General features: G+C 40.4%; 1 long non-coding RNA gene and 1 pseudogene across 1 annotated transcript; one reads left to right on the forward strand and one right to left on the reverse strand.

The window, feature by feature from the left end:
- Positions 1-930: 930 nt before the first annotated feature.
- Positions 931-17608, reverse strand: LOC139434057 (uncharacterized). The gene is made up of 3 exons (XR_011643459.1): positions 17504-17608; positions 14133-14229; positions 931-1644 (listed from the first exon to the last, which is right to left on the reverse strand). It is a non-coding gene; the product is annotated as an uncharacterized lncRNA (long non-coding RNA).
- LOC117448485 (transient receptor potential cation channel subfamily M member 1-like) lies at positions 13452-24202 on the forward strand (annotated as a pseudogene).
- The last annotated feature ends 78 nt before the right edge of the window (positions 24203-24280 follow it).

The following is a 24280-nucleotide window of genomic DNA, read 5'->3' on the forward strand; positions in this document are numbered from 1 at the left end:
CATTTGCTTTTGAAATATTTAGGAAGATGATTTCTAATGATTTTCGTGACCCCTGAGATGTGTTTTGCACATACTTCAAGGTGAAGTTCTTCTTTTCACCTGATCATCAAATTATCTTGAAAGGTTAAAGGTCCCATGTCATGGCCATTTCTACTGATCATAATTCCATTGTTGAGGTATACTAGAATAGATTTATATTGTGCAATATCCTCCTCCTCCCTGTGAGCCCACTGTGCTCTGATTGGTCAGCTCGCCCACTCTGTTCTGATGAGTCTACCACCGGCGTTTGTTAGCAACCAGAACATGAGAATGCTGCGTGGGGTCTGGGTGCCATGTTGGCGGGACGTTGCGCGGCTCACTGCTGCGAGGAGCGGACAGGGGGTGCTGAGAGGGCTGCAACACCCCCATCTGCGAGGCTCCAGCTCCACTAGCACCCCCCCCCCCTCAGCACCATCGACATCCCCTTCATAAGAAATATTTTGTTTCATTTATTAGTTTACCATGAGATATACAGAGCGATGAATTCTCTTGAGATTGAACCATTGCTATTATCTGTGATCCTAATCCCTTTTCCGTCACACTTAAAGGTCAAATTATTAACTTGTATTGTACGGAAGGTATAGAAAAGTAATGTGTTGGTAATTGTTGTTGAAATCAGAGTTTCTAATGTTTACAGTGACATTGGCTCTTGTGCATCGGTCATGACAAGAATGTATTATCTAATCCAGTCATTAGTAACACCCCAGCAAGAAAAAAAAAACCTTGTATCATCTTTATGGTGTGGGCTGTAATGAATATAACATCTGACTAGCAGAGCTTAGACTTCTAATGATATTTGTTATGAGTGTTCAATTAAAGCCTACAATTTATTTGTGGGCATGTGATTGATAGACCAAGAGCCTTTGGTCGGGACACATCAAAACAGCTTTATTAATAACAGGAAATGTTTATTTAAAATAATTTCTTCAGATGATCCAGACCATAAAGCATAATACTCTACACTTTTATGCTGAATTAGAATAATAACCCACATCCATTATTTCCAGTGAAGTATTTTGTCTCTGAAGTTATTTGTGGTCATTGCTCTCAGATCAAACTATGCCTTATGTATGTCAGTCATGGCTCAGATGAAAAATATTGACATTCTGCTCGTAATGCTCAGTAATCCCGCTTACTGCAGCTCTTCGGCCAAAGTGGTAATCAAACAAGCAAAGTAATCGCTATTGATTCGAAATGCTTACATCCCATTCTGAAATTCTTTACAACTGTGTTCATAGTCTGACACAAAAACAACTGCATCATGTGGCTTCGGTTCCTGGTGTAAAAATGTTGATCAGCAGTTCTGTGCTTTTTTTTCTTTCTAGCTGTCTGTTCCTGTCTCACATCTCCAGACTGTTACTGCAAACTCAGATCCTCCTTAGATCAAAATTCATGACAGTCCTTTCAAAAGGTCAGGGAAAGTGTGGCGGAAATAAGGCCTTTGAGTGTAAATCCCACATCTGGTTGTTTGGATGTTGGACGATGAGCTGGTTGTGGAAGTTTATGCAGCTGAGAGCGGATTCAACACCCCCTCCTCCAGTGAGAAAGATCTGCTCCACTGCTCACTGGGAAAGGCTTATGTGCTTCCCCCCCGCAGACCAGACACTGCAATCACAAACATGGGGGTTTATGCAACCGCTCTGATCAAAGGAAGGAGCCAATGTTCACTTCAGTCAGACATATTGTAAAATGGATTAAGTGGTTGAAGTAGCTTCCTGCAGGTCAAGAGAGCTGCTGTTTAACAGCCCCACTGCAGCATATGGATTCCCTGTTAACCTTTGTGTGGGCCCCAGGTCAAACTTGGAAAAGACTTACGCCAGCATGTGCTAAGTGAGGATCAGAATAGAGATATGTACACTGGCAGGCCATTTAGCTGCACCATGCTTGAAATTTATGGAATGCATTTTTCCCAGGAGGACGGGTTTCCAGGAACAGTTTTCCTCCAGTGGTGTGCAATGAGCCTCTCCGAGAGCAAAGCAGGCAGCTGGGAGTGCACGAGGCAGCCCTGTTGCTCACCACCAGTGAAGCCGTTAGCCACAAAGAGACCTATAGTCTGCCCCGCCCACTTCTCTTAAATCCAGTTTGTGCTGACAGCAGAGCAGAAAGACATCTCCTATAAACATACATGCAACATCTCTTGTTATCCCCCTCAGTTGTAACCTTCAGGAAGACCCATTGCTCAACACTGCTGCCTATTTACCCTTCACCACGTTCTGGCCCCTCTTAAGCCCCAGACATTGTAAACATCCTCTTTCTGTCATTGGTGGACTCGTCTACTGAGACCCACAGGGGGCTTCCTACTTTACCTTTGAAAAAACCTCTATATCATTTAAACAAATATCAATTACATTACCTGCTCATTAAAACAGGTTTGAAGAACAAAATTGTTATTTTGACAAGAAGGCCCCATGAGGTTTTACCTCCTAAGAAGAATAAAGAGCTCAGCAAGAGTTTCCAGCTCTTGGAAATTCCCACAATCAGATTTTTCGTTTACACCTTCAGGATCAAAGTTAGTTTATTTCTCAGCATGTCTGATCCATCTAAAAGAAAAGAAATGTGGGCTCTCATTGTCATATACATTTAGAAATATTACTAAAATATCACATTTTAGTTTTGGTCTGTGGAGAGAAATGAAATGTCAGCACTCACACAACATCTTTGTTGTCTTCCTGTAAATAATGTAACATAGGGTTTTCTTTATCTGTTTGTCAAACTGTGTGCATGTTTTATCAGCTGATTGTGTTTGCTCTCTCAAAGCACTGAGGGACTGAACACACCTGAAGGTCTCAGGTGAGGGTGTTGTCTGTTTCCTTAGCAACCAGGAGAAACACTGGCTACTCACTAAGTCAAAAACACACAACTTGTATTGTTTAGTTACTGTAGGTCACAGCAGATTGGCTGGATAAAACACAGAACACACGCAAACAAAAACAGACTTAAATGCCTTTGTTTGGTGGTTTTCTCCCACAGCTATCTGCTCTACTCGTGTTGCGTGCACTTAAATGTTTGGGTTTCCTTTCCAGGGGTGGAGCTTGTAAGCACTTCACAGTTCACATGAACAAAGAAGTACTTCCAAAACACAGATGAAGTGCACATAGGGAAACATGTCCCGTTTCTCCTTCATCACATGTGAAAGTCGTTTCACGCTAACCTGCTTTTCAGCTGTTAGCCTTATCCCATCTGGCTTAAGCATACATTAGTCACACAGGACGTTAACAAATTATCGAGTATAACAACTGGTAAATTGAACTTGGAACAGCAACAAGTGTCTGAAGTAAGATGTTAAGTAAAGGACACACGCTTCTCTGTTTGTGTTGAGTATGCAGATTTCTGCTCATGGATCTGGCTGTGCGTGTGGATGTGACACACAGATGACCTCAGGCAACCTGATAGTATTAAGGAACAAAGAGTTTGTTATAACAACTCTGTGACGATCATGGTCTGAGATAATGAATAATATCCATGGGTAATACAAGAGGTCAGACCGCCCTCTTGTGGTTTACGCTGGGAATGATCTTCTATAAAGACACCTGTGCCCGAAGATGTGCTTCAAATAGTCGGGGGTTTGAGGAACATTGTGTACCAGAAGCTGATATACTGCTCCTGGTGATCATAGAAGAGCATTTAAATTACTTAAAGCAGTCACATTCATTTTCACTAATAGATCTGGAAACACATGCTGATTATTTGAAGGAACTGTTTAAAAAATGACTTTATAAGGCTTCATTTTCTAACATACATTTGTGCAAATAAGAGCACTGACTGCAAGGTGATTACCTTCTCTGCCAAGAATAGCCTGTTCTATGAGGTCAGGTTGGATTTTCTTAAAATGTTACCTTCTGCCTGTGAACAACATGCTATTGCAATCTCCTGTCCTGTATAACACATTGCAAATGCGCGTGTCAATAATGTCAGCAGTATAAAACACTACAAGCCTGCGTGACTCCCCTAATCAGAATAGGATAAGAAATTATCTTACTTTATTGCCTTTTGGGGACACCTTTATTGATCTCAGTATAACTGCATTACAGGACACTCCTTCCCAGACCTACTGAGCAACATCTTTACAATCATTCACATAATGAAACACATCATGACCATGTAGTGATGCATTTCATGCCATGTGTTTGGTCTCTTTTCATCAATGCTTCTGCTCCATTCAGTGCTCAACCTTCTCTCTGAGACAAATAATCTCCTCCACTGACACATGCAAAGCTCCCAACAGATGATGAAGCTTATTTGTGTCTGCTTACTTGGAGAAATTACGCATTATCCATTCTCATAGGTAGACAACACAAAGACACATGGCTGTAGAGGAGTAAGAAGAACAATTATCCATTCATTGACAAGTCTCTCTGCCAAGTTTGAGACCAAACCAGGTAGGTTTAACCTCATACATACACTGACAACAGCACAGCAGATGATTCCATACTGTGGATTAGTTAAATATGTATTTCTCTCTGGACTTAGACAGGCTGCAGTGTGCCACAATGTGTTTCTGTGAGCTTCCCTTTTAGTACAGGAGGATTTGTTTATCCTCATAAATCCTGCTGTCCTCCCACTCCCGGGTCATTGCACACTCATGCTGTGCTTCCAAACTGTGTGCAAATTGACAAAGTTATGTATTTAATTAAAATTATATTGGATATGTAAACATTTATAAGTATATTACATTATATTACATTACATTGCATTTAGCTGACGCTTTTATCCAAAGCGACTTACAATAAGTAAGATGTATATTGAATATTTTTACGTTTTAATTGTTCACCATGTGTAAATACTGTAGCTGAATTAAGAGATGGAATCAATGGATTTACTATTGTGCTGCTACATTAGATATGTGTATATGTGTTTCAAATAATCAGATATATATATAGGCTATCCTTCTGCTGTTTAGTTTACATTTCAATATTTCCATGAGAAATGTTGGTGGGCCTACTGCTGTAATTTAGACAAGGTCGCTTGACAATCAAATTTAAAGCTTCCCTTTGTTTTGCACTGAGAACAATTCCACTTAGTCTCCAGTAGAGGGTGTTGCTGGATATCGAATGTATCTGTCTTTGAATCTATTCATCTGTAGCTCAGATACTACAGACAAAGCCAAATCTGCATAATAATGTATTCACCTTGCTCTATAATCTGTCCAACATCGTGTAACAGATCAGGTAGCAGATATATCCTATTCTTATCTTTAGAAGTCGAGGCACTTAAACATACCATTTCCTCTACAGCTAAATAATATAATGTTAAATTCACATCACATAGCAGGTTTTAGGTCTGAAAAAGATTGAATTACCAATAAAGCAATGCAATTCATTCGTAGTAATATTTTTATATTCCAAGCGCTGTAAATGAAAAGCCAGCTCTACATTTCCCCCTCAGTGTAGGTCAAAGGCAATGTGGCATTAAGCCTAAGTTGTTTTATCAATTGTATTTGTATAATGAAGAGATAAAGGGCAGCTCTACATTTGTGTCAAAACGACTTCACAGTATGTGGAACCAAGTGTAAAATATTGTCATCAAATGGGACGATTGATTACATCCAACATGCATCCATCTGCTATATTCTGATGGTAACAGACTGTCACAGCCATTTGACCTTGCACTGATTGTAAAGATCTTTCTGAAAGATTTTAATATCATGGAAGACAGTGTGCGATTTTAAATAATAGGTGATATTATTCCTGGTGTGTTTCTCCCAGAGCAATGCTTTCTAGCACATTAAAATGACTGTGTTCATTGTGCCTCTGAATCCCGCTCAGTGCATACCTTCCTGTGTGCACCCTGATGGGACCTGTCTTCCTTTCAGACACACTGAGCCTCATCTGGTGGGACAACCTTTGGCTCTCCGCCGGCTAACTTTAGCCTCACAGCTTGCATGGTCTCTCTAAGCCTGTTTTTGTGTTGTGGTGTGCCAAAGAAGATTTACCTTCAATAACCATTTATTAAATCTCTATCCATTAGACTCTGAGGCTTCATAAGAGCTGACTGCATTAAGCCTGATTATGGGATGCGGGGCAGAGGAAAAGGGTCTATGTGTCAAGTGTGTCATCGAGTGATTTATATCCCTGGCTGGGATCTCTGTCTTGTCAGTCGAGAGTGAGCTGCAGAGAGGAGAGAGATGCGATGAAACCTTAAAAGATGTGAATTTCTGATCATTTTTTTAAGTGTGAATCCAGAGGTTGCTGCCATGCCTTGGTTCTCTAGTGGTTCATGTCCTGGAGGGTTTCTGTCTGGTGCTGATGTGGACATTGCAGCTGAACCCTGACCTGTCGCCAATCTCAAGGGATCGCTTTTTTAAGTCAATTTGACTTAAATTCTTGAAGTCTTCAACATGGACTCCAAGGCCACCTTTAAACGGGGCTCCCTCAAACGCACCACATCTGGCTCACAGAAGGTAAGATGAAGCACAATCAACAGGTGATTCTGCGTTACCTTAACACATCAGGGCTGTGTTTTAGTTTGTTTTAAAACAAATAGTGCTCTTATAATATTATGTTCCTCTTGAACTGTGTTTCTGGTAGTTTAGTTCAAGTTATTTATAAATAGAGGCTAACTGCACTCTATCTCATCTTATTTTTCTTATCTTTTGTTAATTTTTGTTTTCAGGAACCTTAAAACCATTGTTGAGAATGTCTTGTGTTGCACAGCATGTGACATCCAGCCAGTATTACAAGCTGGTCACATTAAATCCTAACCAATCATTTTAGAGCGTCTCTGTCCTGCCTGATGACATGCTCCAGTCAGGACGGCTGGCTGCATATGGGTGTGCACATGTTCTGCACTACGAGTCCCGCAAACTGTTAAGTGGTGTTTGTAGCTGAGTGGGCTTCAGTGCTGCAGTTTAATCCTGCATAATGGCCCAGTATGGACCACCACAGCCATGATAGATTAAGGACTTTAATATCTTTCTAAAGTCTGCTTTCATGTGATTAACACACCCCTGTTAGCATGTCCTTGAAAGCAAGAAAGATGTCATTTTTGAGATTAGAGCATGACTGTGCTCAGTTTGTGTTGCTATTGTTGATGCACTTAAGCAACGAGGTCAAAGAAAAACAATCTCTTTCTTATTTAAATGGTTATTTTTTTGTATAGATAACCCTTCCATAATCATTCATTTACATCACAATGTTCCAGTTATGTTTTTCTGAGGGATGTTGTTCACCATGTGCTTATTCAGCCCCACTCGTGATCCATATATCAAGAATCTGACACTCACATCACTTGAAGAATTTAGCGTAATGGGTTTCTATAAAATACAGCAGGCATTATTTAATGAGATTAATAGTCTTTGTATAATCCATAGCCTTTATATATGAGGGTTTTACTAGGGAAGCAATCAGCGATGTCAATGGCTCCCAGATGCACTTTTTATGAGATCCGATGTGTTGCTAAATATAAACACAGTCCAGGCTACTGAGAGATAACATTGCCCTTTTTTTCTGATTGTGTGTATTCATCATGTTGTTATGACAGTCTTTAATCAGGGATTTATCTTCCCTATTCAAACGATATGCGTACAATTCATCATTTACAGTGGGTCAGGGTATGAAGAAGGATTTATGTTTCATCCGCGATATAGTGCATCAGAAACAGAGAAAAGACCATTTCTCTTTGGATCTGGGAGGATGGCACATGATTAGAAATGAGTGTAAACGTCATGCTTGTCCTCAAACAGAGAGCCCATTCAGTTAAATATGATCACATGATATTACCTTGTTGCCATGGCATAGATTAACTTCTATCTTTCCATCTACCATTATCACTGTTCTAGAGCAGACTGCGTCTCCTGACCTTTTACCTCTTTTATCAGGAATTAGTAGCCTAAGGTCCAATATTTTAGAATTGCCTAAAAGCATCTGTAGCCCTAAGGGTGTGAATATTTAAAGACATGATGTTTCTTGCACGGATTAATGAAATGTTCTCCATCAATAAAAGGCACCACATTGAATTAAATTGTGAATAACTAAATCTACCATTTCTATTGAGGGTTTGCAAGATCATATGACCGTGTGATGTAAGCGTCAGGCTCAGGTCAGGTGAGGGCCAACAATCCACAGAAAGCTTTAAGGCTCAGGGTCGGGGGCCGGACTACAACAGGCCCCTATGTGTGAAGGTTTAAAGCTTTGGAAACGTTAAAGTTTAGCAAGTTAGTTCTTTAAATGCTGCAGCATTATGTACTAAAGTTACATTGTTTTTTGTTACTTAAATACAAACTTAACACCCCATAAAATTAAACATCCTTATGTGTTACATAGTTCATTTGGCATTTTTTTTTAAAAACGTCACTTTGTTTTGCTTGTTAAATAATCCTGTTGTAGTTGTTTAGTTGCTGTTTAGTTTGCACAACTTAAACTCACATCATTGCATTTAATTAATTATTATAATTAATTAATTAATTAATTAATATTAATTTAAAACAATTACACTGCAATCATTTGAACACTTTTTGAATATATAATGTTATTTATATAATATTATAATATACAATTTGCTTTCCACTGTAAGTGTATTCTAAATTATTCCTTTACATTTTATCTATCTATCCAGCAATCTATCCGTGAATCTATCCGTGTATCTATCTATCTATCTATCTATATCAAAAATGTGAAATATTTGCTACATATTGGCCATCATTTGAGACACTATATCTATCTGACAGAATCACACAAACACTCCACATACTATCTGTAAAATTCGTTTTGAACTGGTAGTATTTGTTTCTTTTAAACATGACATGGGATCCAAGGCAAACATAAAAACTGTTTCAACTTTAAAACTGTTTGTGGCTACCTGTCATAACTTAAAAATAAAAATGTTTAGAGCTGATTTCACTTGCAAGATCCTTCTCTTAAAATACAAAAAATATTACATTTGTTCATACTTTTTTCTGACTTTATTCTGATTCCCTGATTTTATTTGCTCTCCTTTTCTGTCAGACTTTCCTCTGGGGGAAACCAGCAGCTTTAAAACATGTCTTGTGACTCCCAGCACTCTTGGGGATAATCAGTGACATGTTGCACTCATGTGATTGCTAACTGGATTTTCAACCCAAGGAGGAACAATGAGTGCATTTACAAACAGTGCCGTCTGAAAACAGTTAGCTTCACAGTTCATGCAAATGTGCCTATCCAGATCCTATAACTTGAGTGTGTCGCTTGGTCCAAATGTCTATCCCCTCCAGTGAAAATATGTAAAAGGCAGCTTGTTATTCGCTCCACGTGGGATGGACCATGAGTCCGATTTGTTTTAGACAGTAAAGGAGTCTACATGGGCTACCTTCCTGTCACACAGCATCAAGCTCTAACCACAACGCCATTCAAAACCAAAGCAGAGCAATTAGTTGCTTTTATCTTGAACCCTGGTGACATTCCACCAGGACCCCCAAATCCTTTCTGATCCATTTCACTTGTGCTGATGAGGCTTTTGTTGTGTGAAGTCCCTCGTCACTACAATATTCTGGACAAATCCCACATACAAGTTTTAAAGCCACCGACTATGAACAATGATGTGCTCAGAATTCACTGAAATTGACCAGGTCAGATGTCTTTGCCTACAGTTATCATTATACTTGTTCCTATGGCTGCTGGGAGCTGAACCGGCCGTGTAATTGTAGCAGCACTGGAACACATTTGCTCTGATGTGGTTGCTCACTAAGCTGTGGGTCAGGAGACCAGGACCATGTGATTCCAGTACAAAAAGGCATGAATATATGGCATACATCTTAACTGAGACAAATACTTTGTCCAATGCTTTGTGAAACTGGTATAAGTGCTCATTTCTTAAATCAAGATGGAGACATATTTAGATAAACCAGAGCAATATACTTTGTTTATATGAAATTTGAGGAAAAATGGGTCATACATATATTTTACATATTTTCTGTGACCTCATTAGCAACCTAGTCAGTATTATTATCCATTTCCACACAATCATCTTTTGTTTTGAACGACTATTTCTTCAGAACATTCAGCATTTTGGAATGAATTTTGTTTATTGTTCCGATGCTTGTCTTAAGTCTTGTTAATTGGCTTGGTGTGACACAATCTGATCCCTCAGTATCTAATTCTTCTAGGTTTTTGTTACTAAGTGCTCACAGGCAGGCAGCTGGTTGCTGACTGGATTTGGGTTTTAATTGCTGTGGTTAATGAGTTTAAGTAAGCTGAAATAACTGGGACATGCTCACCAAGCCCTTGTGGAAATGCACTTTGTTTTCTCAGGCTATAATTAATAGCGGCCCACGTGCAATTTGTACCGGAGCAGAACCAAAAGGGCCAAGTTAGTGGGATGTTGAGCTTTTCTCTCCGTCTTTCTGATCCACCAAGCACCAACCTCTCTTGTCTTTTTCACTCTGATATACAGTGAGGCTCAAACTGCTCACTTCAGCCATAAAAGGAGAGCTTATTAAACCATTTCACATGAGGGAGGTTTTAAATGGATATCTACAACTTTGTGCTTGTTAACTCCATCTCAGCTTCTAACTCACCTAATGCCTTCCCCTAGTTATTAAAGCACTCCCAGGAAACCGTTAATGACTTCAATAGTTTTAACTGAATTACTCCATTAAATCCAGCATGAACAAAAAATGTGATTCATTTTAAATGTATCTAAATAGATCATTTGACTTTTTCCTACCCAAACAGAAGTCTATTGATATTCCCACAGTTTCCATTTGTGAATATCAGCCAGCAGGCTAAATTAGATTTTTTTTAAACAGTATCATCCTTTTCAAGCCAGCAGGGAGGATATTTATTATAGAGAATTACAGATGTTTCATAAATGCAAATACACTATAAAAAGAACAAAATGAAAAAAAGCAAGAGAATTTTGAATAGCTGGTCTCCTGCATTTTCCTTTCATCCACAGAAACATGGTGGATGGAAATAGAGATTAACTGCAATTAGCATTGACTGACCTTGCCCCCAACTGGAGACCAGTCATGTCTTAACAAGGCGCCTTCCAAAAGAATGCCTGCATCCAATTCTCCCAATTATGCAAATTAGGTTGAAATCAAAGTAGTTGGAGGGGGTGAAAATGTTTCAAATGAAGAATTGGGGAACCTCTAAACGAGGCTGCAATGTTTTAGGGTTAGCAAATCTGCTCCGTCTTCACACACAAGCTAAGATCTTCCACACTGTGAAGTGAACACAAAGAAAGGAGTTTCAACAAATTGGGAGATTAGGGGCCGGTTATCAAAGTAGATTTATTGTGCCTTGTTCAAGCGAAGGATGAAAATACCCTGTGGGCATGTAGAAGGGGTCATGGGACTCCCAAAAGGATTACCTTGAAATGGAGTCATGAGACTTGGGCGAACAAAGAGCCTGCTCACATGCTCATCATAGTAGCTGGCCCTCATAAAGTGAAGAAGTTTCATGTCCTTTGGGATTCAGTGGAGCACTTCACTGGGAGAGCAGCAGCAGCAGACCTCCTCTCTGCTCTCTGGGTTTTACCTCCAGCAGCACTACTGATAGGAACCTGCACCTCGGACTCTGTGTAAGTGTATCTACATTCTGCAGCTCTTTTAAAACTTAAATGGCTTTTTTTCATTTTTCTTTTTCTTGTGGATGTGAATTCAGATGTGGTGATTTCGAGTTCAAGTTCTGGTTTCTTAATGACGCATGATAGCAGTGAGATGGAAAAACTGCTAAAACAAGACAGACAGCAACATCCACTCTCTGACTTGTACTTTTATAAATGCATCCAAGGCGTTGGAATTATTTTTGCAAAAGACGACAAAGGGAAAGTGTTATAATAAGAACGCTATTCTAATTTTCATCGAGACTGTGTACATTGCACTAGCAAACATTACAAGGGAGCAGAACGTTTTTTTAAATATATATTTATGTGTAAAGCAAAGGGGGAAATGGATAAAAACATTTAAAAACAGTAGCAATGCTGTTCTGTTCCAGTTCTTAACAATAATAGCACACAGTATCCGGTATATTTAAATGCCATGAATTTGTATGAGGTTTTTACTATTTACCTTCCAAGTTTTTTTTTTGGAAAGATGTCCTTCCAATGTTTCAGTTTTAATTGGGCCTCCACCGTCAACAATGGCCCTCAGAGGAACTCAGCTTTGAACTCGGGTTATTTTTGCACAGCGCTGAAACATCAGACAGCAATCAGAGCAGGATATGACAAAGTGCGTGGGCATAGTATTTCAGTGCGTTGCTTATCGCTGGCTGCATATCAAGCTTGGGCAGACAATGTGTCGGTCAACATGAACTGTGCCCTAATAATCAAAGTTTCAAAAAGTGTTTTTCCTGTTGATTCCAGTGGACATGCAATATAAACTGTATTTCGAAGTGAACATTCTTACTTCAATTTATATGTTCTGCAATTTCACTTAGTCTGTTTTACAGGGTGCTTATACTCTTTATCTCTTAGCTGGGATTACAACTAAAAGGATTTTGATTGTGAATTTTAAATTGTTAATCTGCCTGCATGATCTCCTTGTGACTTTGGTATGACACCATGTGAACTAACATTTTTATTTTATTTCTTCTCTTTTTTCTTTGTAGGCCGCAAGAGCTTGGATTGAGAGGACCTTTTCTAAAAGAGAATGTGTTCACAAATTTCCCACCAAGGACCCAAACAGGTCATTTTCTCTCTTTAAATTGTCCTTTAAATATTTAGTTGAAACTTGGTCTTTAAAAAGCAGCTCATTATCAAATGATAGCAAAATATGCTACAATATATTTTACTGCTTGAGAGATCTTACTACAAAAATGTTCCATTTTAGTCAAATGTATTTCAAATGTGAATGTCATACAAGGCTTTAAAATGTTTTCTTTTTATATTAAATACAATGAAAAGACACTTGTTGATACAATTTGTACTAATCTTTATCGTGTTATAAAAGCTACAAATTCACTATGAGTAACATTTAAGAGTTTGAAATAATTCATCTTCTTATCTGTTAGTTTGCTGAATCATGCCACCAGGTTTTTGGGCATTTATCAGGATGATTAAAACTGAATTTTCCGAGTGCATTGTTGGATGTGTTAATTACCCAGGGCCCCAAGAGCAGCCAGGCAGTGCAGGCCTTTGTTCACTGAGGCATTGATTTCCCAGAAATAGTCACATTCATAAAGGAGCCTGCGATGTGTTTCGAGGAAAGAAATGGCCTTCATAAGTAGACTAAACAACACTTGGCAAAGGCTACTAATTACAGTTCAACACTGAATAGTGTACTGCTCAAGAATGTATATGAATGATCATCACCAGAAAATCAGGGCCTCACATTAAACAGACTAACATGTTCTCTAAATGATGCTTGCTTTGTGATCTATTCAGATGTGCCTGTGGTCAGCTGACAACGCAGCACGTGGCCATCCCCGCTGGGGCCAACTCGCTGGAGGAAGCAAACCAGCTGGTGCAGATTGAAGCCCAGAAGGATAAATGGAACGTGGTAAAACACACCCGGACTTATCCGACGGACTCCTTTGGCACAGTGGAGTTCCAGGGTGGAGGATTCATCAACAAAGCCATGGTGAGTCTCAGCAACTGAACACTTACTGCAAAGTGAATGTGTGTTTTTTTATGGAAATAAGTCACAAAACAGTTTTTTTCTTTCATAGTATATCCGAGTTTCCTATGACACTAAGCCGGACAACATCCTGCATTTGATGGTGAAGGACTGGCAGTTGGAGCTGCCAACTTTGCTCATCTCCGTGCACGGAGGTCTGCAAAACTTCGACCTCTCGCCCAAACTCAAGCAAGTGTTTGGCAAAGGCCTGATAAAAGCCGCCGTCACCACCGGGGCTTGGATCATCACGGGGGGAGTCAACACTGGTAATACACTGACACTTCAAGTTAATGCTTTTAACTTTCACTTAATAAAATAACAATTTGTGACATTAGAAGATTACCTTTGCCCTAAATTGTCATTGCACAATACCTATTCTGCAATTTGCTAGTGGAGATTTGATCAACCCATTGTCATTAGTTTAATTACTGTAATTAGAGCTTTTGTTGGGGGTAATTCATCACAAAGGACCATCCGTGAGAATCTGGTGTGAATTTGGCATGTAGTTACCCAACCACAGTGTGTCCCATGGAAAACACATGATTTATTTGGCTCTTTTTACCTTAGGGGTGATGCGTCATGTTGGAGACGCCTTAAAGGACCATTCCTCCAAGTCACGTGGGAAGGTGTGTGCTATAGGAATAGCTCCATGGGGGATCCTGGAAAACAAGGAGGATCTCATTGGGAAAGATGTAAGAACACCAACTGCATTTAGTTTACATTCTTACTAATATTTCTTCCTCTTAAAACTAATTTCTTGTCCTTTTTCCAGGTGACCAAACCCTATCAGACGATGGCGAACCCACTGAGTAAGCTGGCTGTGCTCAACAACAGCCACTCCCACTTCATCTTGACTGACAACGGCACCTGTGGGAAGTATGGCTCTGAGGTCAAACTTCGCCGGCTGCTGGAGAAGCACATCTCCTTGCAGAAGATCAACACACGTAAGTGTAATGTCAATAAACATCGTCCATGGTGTGCAAGGTGTGTTTTGTTGGACATGTGGATGGAGAGCTCCTCTGTGGCCCGTGGGCTTCCCTTTGTCATCCTATGCCTGGAGCTCGGTTAAGGCAGGGACAGCAAAGGGATGCTCAAATGTCACCAAAGACTTCACTCCTAACCTCCTCTGGTTTTGTCTGTTTTTACATCACATCAACGTGTTCTGCTTTGTCCTCAATGTTATGTCATAAGGTGGCTCTAAATGGTAAAAGGATACATAGGCTGAGTATTTTTGACTGTGTGTTGCAGGTTTGGGTCAGGGGGTTCCTCTAGTGTGTATGATAGTGGAGGGAGGTCCCAACGTGATCTCCATCGCATTGGAGAGTCTGAGAGACGAGCCTCCTGTCCCCGTGGTGGTGTGTGACGGCAGTGGACGAGCTTCCGACATCATCTCCTTCGCACACAAGTATTCAGAGGAAGGAGGGTGAGATTTTAGATGATTTCTTCTTCGATGTACTAGGACAGTATTCCTCTGGTAAAAAAAAAGCTGAAATGTCCTCTTTGAATCTCATCTTCCAGCATGATTAGTGATGATGCCAGAGAGCAACTTTTGGTAACTATTCAGAAGACTTTCAACTATAGCAAAAGCCAATCACAGCAGATCCTGCTCATGGTTACGGAGTGCATGAAGAAAAGGGAGCTGGTGAGTAGAAAGATGAATTAAAAATATAAGCTGTATTATCTTTAAGCTATTCTATAAGTATACTGTATATGAAAATCTGTGTCGATCAATAAACATTCCTGAGTTGTGAAACATCTGGTCTCCATCGTCCTTCATCCATTCCACTCATCTGTGTATTTCCCATTAACATATTGAATAAACATAATCCCCAAAACGTGCTTGTCATTTCTCCTTGTGATCATGTGTGGTATGTTCATGTAATCTGGGGCATTCACAGCTTCACTGTGGGCCATCATCAGTCCTCATGTATAAGCACACAGCTGTAAAGTGTTGGTGGGGGAATCTGCAGGGATGAAGTGTTTACTATAATGTAAACAATGTAGTGTACGGCTCGAATATGAAGCAAACATTCTAGTGAAAGTATTCACATATATCAGATTTATCCCCGAGTGTCTCCAAAGTGTTTGCTGGACACTTTGCACATACATAGTTTGCATAGTCAGCACGTTTGCATCTGCAGCAGATTTCAGTAAGTGTTGTGATTAGTAGTTTGTAATACCCAGCGCATATAATCTCCACACTCCATACATTTGGGTGGGTAAGATCAGCTCACACTACCACCTGCTTAGCAGAGGCTCTTACTTCATCAAATCACAGTAAGCATGCAGCACACAGATGGAAAAGAGGATCCATCTCCCTAATCCTCAGCTAGTTCCTCTCTCTCTCCACTCCCCAGGCTTTTTTCAGTCCCCAGAGTGCTATCACTTCACCAGCGACACTTCATCCTCCATCCTCAATGTATTAGACTGCCTAATGCGCCAACACACTCAGATAATCAACTTAAACTGCTTTTTCAAAGATCATACTGCTGAGAGCATTTCGTTTCCACTGATACATGACCCAGACAACCACGTTGTTTGAGCTCTTTACACGCATCCGAGAGGCCACACTATGTTGCCTGCTCTTCATCTAAAGTGCCATGACTTACCTACAGGTGAAACAGTGTCACAGTCTAGTCCCCAAATAATCCTTTTTATCCTAAGTGCATCCAATGTGAACAGCTGGGTCAGATATATCAAAACTCTGATTCAGAGGGCTGACATTTGCAGTGATGTAACTCGAGGATGCAACATTTTCACCAAAACAAGAAAAGAATCCCCATTTGCAAAAAGCCCACAGTGCACCCTGCAACTGTCTGAGACAGGAAGCACGAGTTTCCAGAGTTACTCATTATCAACGCATCCCGAGACCAGCCCTGAAATCTCTGGCGGTGTGCCTCGTATTCATGCAAACGTAATCCTATTTACCAGATGCACATGTGACAGGCCCGTCAGCGTAATTTCATTTGATATAGTCGAGTCTATCACAAGGAAAGCACTATCATGCTGTCTGACAAGTAAAATTAGCTTTTTGTGCTCTAAGGGTCAGCCTGCAGTGAAAATCCCACCGAAAGAATCTCCTATCAGTTTATCACAACATGTTTATGAGACTGGGAATGCAAATGAAATTGTCAATTTGTTCATGGATTCTGTTTGTCTTCAATTTATTCATCCATTACATATGGCTTCACGTGGCTTTTCCTTCCTTTCTTATATGTAGATCACAGTTTTTCGGATGGGTTCTGAGGGACAACAAGATATTGAAATGGCCATTCTTACAGCCTTGTTAAAAGGTACTATCTGGCTGCATCACTTGTTCACACACTATCAAATCCCATAAATATTTAACTTACAATGAACTAAATCCTTACTATTCTCTCTCTACCTTTCTTTCTTTTACGTCAGGCACCAATGCTGCAGCAGCTGATCAGCTGGGCTTGGCTCTGGCCTGGAACAGAGTTGATATTGCTCGCAATCACATTTTTGTTTATGGACACAATTTGCCAGTAAGTGTTGCTCACTTCTCAAAAGTGAAAATGATTCACTCAAATAAGTTACTGCAATAACAAAGTTGGCAAGAATGATTTTAGTACAGAAGGAAATAATTTGGTTTTGAAGGAGTTGCTCAAATTACCCCTCCACTCAAAAATAAGTTTTAATTATGGTTACTTGACTTAATGGGAAAAAACCCTTATCAGGTATACATTCTTGTTCAAAGAAGAGTATTTTAAATGTCTTCAATAATGTCTGGAGCCTCCAGACATTATTGAAGACATTTAAAATCCCCTCCAGACTGGAGGGGATCTTGAAATAACAGTCTGTCCTCGACCTATAGCAGAACAGAAATATCTATTTTGGATTGTGTTGTGCTTCAATTCAAGTAATACTAATAGCATAAAACAGAAATATTTATGCTAAACTTGATTAACTTACCTTACTTCCTGCTTGGTAAGCCTCCCGGTGCAATGGCCAGTGCTACCTCTTTAGCCTCCACCCAGGACAAGCAGAGGAGTCCTTCCAGAGCCACTAAAAGCAAAGCCCGGGGAAAGAAGGGAAAGGGGAAGGGAAAATCAAAGCCTGATCTTCCAGAGGAAACAGATCCAAGGAAGTTGGAGATCATTCGCTGGGTAAGAGAGGGGTTTATGGAACAAATTGACATCAGTATATGAGGATAATATAAAGGTTGTGATGTGTAGGCTAAATAATAAGTCATATGTATTACTTTCCCTCAGGTGAACTCTCTGGAGCAGTCTATGATGGATGCTCTGGTGCTCGACAGAGTGGACTTTGTCAAACTGCTCATTGAAAACGGGGTCAATATTCACCACTTTGTCACAATTCCCAGACTGGAGGAGTTATACAACACGGTGGGCCGGAAACACTGCAGCAAATTAAAATTAGACAAAGTCAGAATCAAAAATACAGACCTTACAAATGCATGAAGGTCGACACTAATCACAAACAATCTTCTCTTCTCTCAGAAACTTGGCCCTATTAATTCACTCAATGGTGTGGTTAGGGACATCAAAAAGGTAAAATGATCACTCCCGTTAAATCTTCACTTTTCCTGCATAATTAACACTTATTTAGGGTTATATATCATTTTGATACACTTCCTAGATTATATATTACTCTGGTGATTTTGCAGGGAAACCTTCCTCCAGATTATCAGATCACTTTGATCGATATTGGTCTGGTGTTGGAGTGCTTTATGGGCGGAGCTTACAGGAGCAATTACACAAGGAAGGCCTTCCGCAACCTCTACAATAATTTATATGGACTTAAAAGGGTACGCATGAGTTGAAGAAAATAATTGATGATGGCACGTTTACCATATACAGTAACATTTTGGTATTTATGATCATGTTTTGTTCTCTTTTTGCAGCCAAAGGCTCTAAAGCTTCTCGGAATGGAGGTGCGGTACCCTTTCCACAAACAAAATACTGTCAAGTAGCAGAAACAATACAGCCCACACAGCAAAAATAATCTATCACATTGTGTTTTTTTGTTAGGATGATGAACCAAGGGGAAAGGGCAAGAAAAGAGGAAAAAAGAAGAAAGAGGAAGAGGTAGAAATTGATGTCGATGACCCAGAGATGTGTCGATTCAAGTTCCCCTTTCATGAGCTGATGCTATGGGCGGTGCTGATGAAGCGTCAGAAGATGGCGCTGTTTCTGTGGCAGCGTGGAGAAGAAGCTATGGCCAAAGCCCTGGTGGCCTGTAAACTGTATAAAGCCATGGCCCATGAGTGCTCTGAGAGTGAACTAGTGGATGACATCTCCCAAGACCTGGAAAACAACTCCAAGTCAGTACATCTCTTAACTAAACATCACCTCTAGTGTCACAAGCTGTCTACTATAAAGAAAACCACATGGGTGCATATTACTTTAGATTTAGATATATTGATTTATTGATCAACAATTAGGATATTCTGGTGTTAAATTGTTGTTAATTGTAGCACCTTTACGCTGGGGTTCCTGTTCTCTACCCTGAAGAGTATAGGCTCATATTATAATAGTGTATGTGTCATGTAATTATTGTTATTAATTTCCACTTCTTTTTTGATTTTGACAAGTGCAATTTATAAATTAATATTATTGTTCTTTCTCTCTCATAGAGAATTTGGCCAGCTGGCTTACGAGCTGTTGGACCAGTCCTACAAGCATGATGAACAGGTGGCCATGAAACTCTTAACATATGAGCTGGTTAACTGGAGTAACTCCACTTGTCTAAAGTTGGCTGTGGCTGCTAAGCAACGTGATTTCATTGCCCACACCTGCTGCCAGATGTTGCTCACCGACATGTGGATGGGATGCCTGAGGATGGGCAAAAACCCTGGCCTTAAGGTGGGCATCACAGATTGTTTTCCTTAAGGGCATTCCTTAAAAAAAACATAGAACAACATAAAGAACAACATATTTAATAATTGTAGCATTTGCCTTACATTAGAGAGTCATTCACTATCCAAACAATAAACTCACTGTGTCTTACAAAAACTGTGATCGTTTTCTCAACTAGGTTATTCTGGGAATCGTCTTTCCTCCGCTGATTCTACTGTTGGACTTCCGTCTTGCAGAAGATGCATCCTATAATGCACCTGGCCAAGAACAGGGAAAAGACAAGGATGACGACGCAAAATCCAGCAAGGTTCCCACTGACCTTGTCTCAATTGTTAATTTAAAAAAACATATTGTTTATATACCTATTATTTGTTAAGAGTGAACAATCATAACAGAAGGTTTGCTGTTGTTTGTAGGACGGTAATGATACAACTTCCCGAAAGGGGGATGAAGAAGAGGGCGCCACTCATGTCCGTAAAATCCCAATAGCAACTAGGATCTTTGAGTTTTATAATGCGCCATTCACCAAATTCTGGTTCAACACTGTAAGTTTCCTTTTTGCAAACAGTAAACTATATTATTCATTTTTTTGTATAGTGACTTAAGTGCACTTACATGTTGGTATTTCTTCTTCTAAAAGATTTGCTATTTGGGCTATTTGATGTTGTACAACTACATAATCCTGGTGAAAATGGAGCGATGGCCATCCTTACAAGAGTGGACTGTCGTCGCATATATCGTCACACTTGGCTCTGAAAAGATCAGACAGGTATACTGTCCATAAAACATGATATTTAAACTGTTCAAGTCATTACATGTAAGAGATAGTTTGTGGTATCTACATGACCTTTAAACCTCAATGTCTAGATTCTGATGTCAGAGCCGGGGAAGCTGAAACAGAAGATAAGTGTGTGGATGGAGGAGTACTGGAACATCACAGACCTGGCTGCCATTTGCACCTTCCTTTTCGCACTAATGCTACGCCTGCAGAATGAACCTTACCTGGGCTACGGCAGAGTCATCTACTGCATAGACATCATCTTCTGGTACATCCGTGTACTGGACATCTTTGGAGTCAATAAATACCTGGGACCCTATGTGATGATGATAGGGAAGATGGTAACTAGAACAACTATCCTTGTTAATATCACATGACATCAGTATTAGTATTAGAGTTTAGGGAAGTTAACACAGAGTTTGAATGGTTGTGTGTTTCTTGTCTTCCAGATGATAGATATGTTGTACTTTGTGGTGATCATGCTGGTGGTGCTTATGAGCTTTGGAGTGGCTCGGCAGGCCATCCTTCACCCTGATGAGGAGCCGACATGGCGCCTGGCCAGAAACATCTTCTACATGCCCTACTGGATGATATACGGAGAGGTTTTTGCGGACTCGATAGACCGTAAGACTAGAATTCATAGTAAGGTTCTGTTTCCTGTTTCTGGGCAGATGATCATTGTTACATTTACTTTTATGTCTTAAGTTATGTTATGTTTAGTGACAATGTACTACACCGTAAACCCTCGATACTTTGTCTCCCTCTGCTGGAATATTTATTAAAAGAAATGTAATACATAGTACTCTGCATTGAGGATGTGCAGGATAGGTATTATTATCCATCTCCTCAAGCATGATCATCTGCCTTCAAGTTGTGTCAGCGAGAAGGCAATAACTAGCAGAAAATAATAAATTGGCAGGGTTATTAATTATAAAAACAGTAGTTTTCTAAATAAGTAATAAGTTAAGTAAATAAGTTTAAATATTTTTTTAAAACGGCCATATAGAAAGTACACCAATTATCTTAGTGTTTGATAAGTAGCATGTTGTTTTTTGATAATACTTGTCCTCTCTTTCATGGTTTTAAACTTGACCTTTAATTATGATAACAATGTTAACGCTTTCTCCATGTTTGTTTCCTAGTCTATGCTATGGAAATCAACCGTGAGTACTCTATAAGCCAAAAGTACAATTATAATCCATACACTAAATATATCAGAATACATTGTATGACTGTAACCTATTTTTCCCTGCAGCTCCATGTGGTGACCATTTATATGACGAGGATGGGAAGAAACTACCTCCATGTATCCCTGGTGCCTGGCTCACCCCTGCCCTCATGGCCTGTTATCTTCTGGTGGCAAACATTCTTCTGGTCAACTTGCTTATTGCAGTTTTCAAGTATGTATATGCCCCAATGTCTAACTGCTGTATTAGCTTAAATCTACTTCCACAGTGTGTACTCACTGCATTTGGTTTTCTGTTCCACAGCAACACTTTCTGCGAAATCAAGTCAATTTCCAACCAGGTGTGGAAGTTTCAGAGATATCAGCTGATCATGACGTTCCACGACCGCCCCATCATGCCACCACCTCTCATCATCTTCAGCCACCTCTACATCCTCTTCAACAGGCTGTTTCGGCGGTGTGCTAAGAAGAAACAAGAGGGAGAGCTGGATGAAAAGGACCGCGGACTCAGTAAGTAACCACTAATGATACTAAAAAACTATAGTGGTATAACTATTTAATATAGTCTCATTCTGGCTCAAAAAAATCCTATTGTAGCTCATAGGCATACACTTGGAGAACAGTATTGGTCCGAATAGACCACACTGACTTACATCATGTCATCCTTTTCTTCCAGAGCTTAGGCTGAATCCAGAGGAGCTCAAATGTCTGTATGAGTTTGAAGAACAGTGTGTGGAGGAATATTTCCGTGAGAAAGAGGACGAGCAGCAGTCCTCAACTGACGAACGTATCAAGGTTACTTCAGAAAGGTAAACACATTTCTCAAGTGAAGCTTTGATATTTTTGAGCATGTTGAATACAGTTAATACTGACATATGGTTTTGTTTCTCTGGTATTTTTGTTAGAGTTGAAAATATGTCCATGCGTCTAGAGGAGGTAAACGAGAGGGAGAACAACATGAAGGCCTCCCTGCAGACAGTGGATCTGCGTTTGGCACAGCTGGAGGAGATCCACGGACGAATGGCAGTCGCACTGGAAAAGCTTGCAGGGGTAGACAGACTGGAACTGACCAGAACCTACTCACGAAACTCTGTGTGTGAGCCCTCCTCCCTCCTTCGCCAGGGCAGTATTAACAGCGCTGATGGTTACAGTCTTTACCGCTTCCACATGGACTTGGAGGACTTGGCAGCAAAGCAGAAGATAGATGAGACAACTAAAAGTGGTGTAGAGAGAGAAAAGAGTCTCCGGCAAGCCTCAGGTAGATGTTCTCCAAACAAAAATGAAGGTGGTCAGACCATAGAGGTTGCTGGTTTGGAGAGATCGGGTGTGGAAATTCTCATATCTCCTTGTAAACAAAAGCCTATTTCTGCAGCATCAAGTCATGAGATCTTATCCAATATAAGACAAGGCAAAACAGTGCTAGATAGCCTTAGGCCTTCTTCCCCGCCAACAAGGACTAAGTCTTTGCGATACTATCCAGTTGATGACCAAGCCACCGCTCCTTTAACAAAGAGAAGGTCTATGAGCACCATCATTATCAGCCCACCTGATGAACCCGTAGAAGCAGAGGAATCCACAAAGAAGCCCAAACTGCCGACAAGGACATCCTCTTCACCAAAGAGGACAACATCTTTAAGATACTATCCAGTCGAAGACCAAGCCACCTCTCCTGTAACAAAGATGAGGTCTATGAGCACCATTATCATCAGCCCGCCTAATGAACCTGTGGAAGCAGAGGAACCCATGAAGAAGCCCGAGCTGCCGCCAAGGACATCCTCTTCACCAAAGAGGACAACATCTTTAGGATACTATCCAGTCGAAGACCAAGCCACCTCTCCTGTAACAAAGATGAGGTATATGAGCACCATCATCATCAGCCCGCCTGATGAACCTGTGGAAGCAGAGGAAACCATGAAGATGCCCGAACTTCCGCCAAGGACATCCTCTTCACCAAAGAGGACAACATCTTTAAGATACTATCCAGTCGAAGACCAAGCCACCTCTCCTGTAACAAAGAGGAGGTCTATGAGCACCATCATCATCAGCCCGTCTGATGAACCTGTGGAAGCAGAGGAAACCATGAAGATGCCCGAACTGCCGCCAAGAATATCCTCTTCACCAAAGAGGACAAAATCTTTGAGATATATCCCTTCTGAAATCCAAAACCAGACTTCCCCTACCACAAATAAGAGACCCATGAGCAGCATCTTCTACAACCCAGCGGATGCAAGTGTTGAAACTGCGGACTACAGATCAGTAGTGGAGCAGGTCTCTCAAACACCAAATCGGTGGCCAGAAAACTTGGAGTACCAGGTGCACTCTAGCGCAGTTGGCCACATGCCTAAAGTTTCAACAGTGAGAACTATCGCCCAGCAGTTTAACAGTGGCACTGCACCTACAGAGCCTAAAAAAGAGGAAATTCAGACGGATCTTGTTCCTTTAGAAAGTGAGGGAGCTCTTCCAGCAGCAGAACAAACGACAGACCAAACTAAGATGAAGGCCAAGAGACTCCTCTCTGACACGACCGAGTATCTGACTGTAGCTGATGCAAAGAATTTGCCTTCTCACAGGTCACAGAGCTTTAATCTGAACAAGACAGAAAAGGTGGTGAACAAGGAACCAAGAGCCTCCAGCAGCGAGAGAGACATCTTACAAGTCTGCACGGTGGTGGGGGGAGAGGAGGGCGGGATGATGGAAGCAGAGAAAAAAGAAGATGATGCACAGGAAAATAAATAATAGCCACAAAAAAAGGAGAAATGAAATACAGAATAGGGAATAAAAATAAAAAATAAGGAACTGATGCTACCATTGAGCAAGGAAACATAGCATGCCCTTAACCGAAGAGCATTTCTGACTAAGTTATAGATTTCACAGAAAATAAAATGAAAGTAAAGAAAAAGTTAACA

The sequence above is a fragment of the Pseudochaenichthys georgianus genome, chromosome 6 (genome assembly GCF_902827115.2).
Source record: "Pseudochaenichthys georgianus chromosome 6, fPseGeo1.2, whole genome shotgun sequence".
Lineage (NCBI taxonomy): Eukaryota > Metazoa > Chordata > Actinopteri > Perciformes > Channichthyidae > Pseudochaenichthys > Pseudochaenichthys georgianus.